The sequence below is a fragment of the Procambarus clarkii genome, chromosome 46, assembly GCF_040958095.1.
Source record: "Procambarus clarkii isolate CNS0578487 chromosome 46, FALCON_Pclarkii_2.0, whole genome shotgun sequence".
Taxonomy (NCBI): Eukaryota; Metazoa; Arthropoda; class Malacostraca; order Decapoda; family Cambaridae; genus Procambarus; species Procambarus clarkii.
Genome location: NC_091195.1, coordinates 1,582,895 through 1,586,031, shown reverse-complemented (window position 1 = coordinate 1,586,031; position 3,137 = coordinate 1,582,895).

The following is a 3,137-nucleotide window of genomic DNA, read 5'->3' as shown; positions in this document are numbered from 1 at the left end:
TGGGCCCCTGTGACAGTGGTGTCTCCTCAGAGGAGACAATGTGGGCCCTGTGACAGTGGTGTCTCCTCAGAGGAGACAATGTGGGCCCTGTGACAGTGGTGTCTCCTCAGAGGAGACAATGTGGGCCCCTGTGACAGTGGTGTCTCCTCAGAGGAGACAATGTGGCCCCTGTGACAGTGGTGTCTCCTCAGAGGAGACAATGTGGGCCCTGTGACAGTGGTGTCTCCTCAGAGGAGACAATGTGGGCCCTGTGACAGTGGTGTCTCCTCAGAGGAGACAATGTGGCCCCTGTGACAGTGGTGTCTCCTAAGAGGAGACAATGTGGGCCCCTGTGGCAGTGGTGTCTCCTCAGAGGAGACAATGTGGGCCCCTGTGACAGTGGTGTCTCCTCAGAGGAGACAATGTGGGCACTGTGACAGTGGTGTCTCCTCAGAGGAGACAATGTGGCCCCTGTGACAGTGGTGTCTCCTCAGAGGAGACAATGTGGGCCCCTGTGACAGTGGTGTCTCCTCAGAGGAGACAATGTGGCCCCTGTGACAGTGGTGTCTCCTAAGAGGAGACAATGTGGGCCCTGTGACAGTGGTGTCTCCTCAGAGGAGACAATGTGGGCCCCTGTGGCAGTGGTGTCTCCTCAGAGGAGACAATGTGGGCCCCTGTGACAGTGGTGTCTCCTCAGAGGAGACAATGTGGGCCCTGAGACAGTGGTGTCTCCTCAGAGGAGACAATGTGGGCCCTGTGACAGTGGTGTCTCCTCAGAGGAGACAATGTGGGCCCTGTGACAGTGGTGTCTCCTCAGAGGAGACAATGTGGGCCCTGTGACAGTGGTGTCTCCTCAGAGGAGACAATGTGGCCCCTGTGACAGTGGTGTCTCCTAAGAGGAGACAATGTGGGCCCCTGTGGCAGTGGTGTCTCCTCAGAGGAGACAATGTGGGCCCCTGTGACAGTGGTGTCTCCTCAGAGGAGACAATGTGGGCACTGTGACAGTGGTGTCTCCTCAGAGGAGACAATGTGGCCCCTGTGACAGTGGTGTCTCCTCAGAGGAGACAATGTGGGCCCCTGTGACAGTGGTGTCTCCTCAGAGGAGACAATGTGGCCCCTGTGACAGTGGTGTCTCCTCAGAGGAGACAATGTGGGCCCTGTGACAGTGGTGTCTCCTCAGAGGAGACAATGTGGGCCCTGTGACAGAGGTGTCTCCTCAGAGGAGACAATGTGGCCCCTGTGACAGTGGTGTCTCCTCAGAGGAGACAATGTGGGCCCTGTGACAGTGGTGTCTCCTCAGAGGAGACAATGTGGGCCCTGTGACAGTGGTGTCTCCTCAGAGGAGACAATGTGGCTCCTGTGACAGTGGTGTCTCCTCAGAGGAGACAATGTGGGCCCTGTGACAGTGGTGTCTCCTCAGAGGAGACTATGTGGGCCCCTGTGACAGTGGTGTCTCCTCAGAGGAGACAATGTGGCCCCTGTGACAGTGGTGTCTCCTCAGACGAGACAATGTGGGCCCCTGTGACAGTGGTGTCTCCTCAGAGGAGACAATGTGGGCCCTGTGACAGTGGTGTCTCCTCAGAGGAGACAATGTGGGCCCTGTGACAGTGGTGTCTTCTCAGAGGAGACATTGTGGCCCCTGTGACAGTGGTGTCTCCTCAGAGGAGACAATGTGGGCCCTGTGACAGTGGTGTCTCCTCAGAGGAGACAATGTGGGCCCCTGTGACAGTGGTGTCTCCTCAGAGGAGACAATGTGGGCCCTGTGACAGTGGTGTCTCCTCAGAGGAGACAATGTGGCCCCTGTGACAGTGGTGTCTCCTCAGAGGAGACAATGTGGGCCCCTGTGACAGTGGTGTCTCCTCAGAGGAGACAATGTGGCCCCTGTGACAGTGGTGTCTCCTAGGAGGAGACAATGTGGCCCCTGTGACAGTGGTGTCTCCTCAGAGGAGACAATGTGGGCCCTGTGACAGTGGTGTCTCCTCAGAGGAGACAATGTGGGCCCCTGTGACAGTGGTGTCTCCTCAGAGGAGACAATGTGGGCCCTGTGGCAGTGGTGTCTCCTCAGAGGAGACAATGTGGCCCCTGTGACAGTGGTGTCTCCTCAGAGGAGACAATGTGGGCCCCTGTGACAGTGGTGTCTCCTCAGAGGAGACAATGTGGCCCCTGTGACAGTGGTGCCTCCTAGGAGGAGACAATGTGGCCCCTGTGACAGTGGTGTCTCCTCAGAGGAGACAATGTGGCCCCTGTGACAGTGGTGTCTCCTCAGAGGAGACAATGTGGCCGCTGTGACAGTGGTGTCTCCTCAGAGGAGACAATGTGGCCCCTGTGACAGTGGTGTCTCCTCAGAGGAGACAATGTGGCCCCTGTGACAGTGGTGTCTCCTAGGAGGAGACAATGTGTGCCCCTGTGACAGTGGTGTCTCCTCAGAGGAGACAATGTGGCCCCTGTGACAGTGGTGTCTCCTCAGAGGAGACAATGTGGCCCCTGTGACAGTGGTGTCTCCTCAGAGGAGACAATGTGGCCCCTGTGACAGTGGTGTCTCCTTAGAGGAGACAATGTGGCCCCTGTGACAGTGGTGTCTCCTCAGAGGAGACAATGTGGCCCCTGTGACAGTGGTGTCTCCTCAGAGGAGACAATGTGGCCCCTGTGACAGTGGTGTCTCCTCAGAGGAGACAATGTGGCCCCTGTGACAGTGGTGTCTCCTCAGAGGAGACAATGTGGCCCCTGTGACAGTGGTGTCTCCTCAGAGGAGACAATGTGGCCCCTGTGACAGTGGTGTCTCCTCAGAGGAGACAATGTGGCCCCTGTGACAGTGGTGTCTCCTCAGAGGAGACAATGTGGGCCCCTGTGACAGTGGTGTCTCCTCAGAGGAGACAATGTGGGCCCCTGTGACAGTGGTGTCTCCTCAGAGGAGACAATGTGGGCACTGTGACAGTGGTGTCTCCTCAGAGGAGACAATGTGGCCCCTGTGACAGTGGTGTCTCCTCAGAGGAGACAATGTGGGCCCCTGTGACAGTGGTGTCTCCTCAGAGGAGACAATGTGGCCCCTGTGACAGTGGTGTCTCCTGAGAGGAGACAATGTGGGCCCTGTGACAGTGGTGTCTCCTCAGAGGAGACAATGTGGGCCCTGTGACAGTGGTGTCTCCTCAGAGGAGACA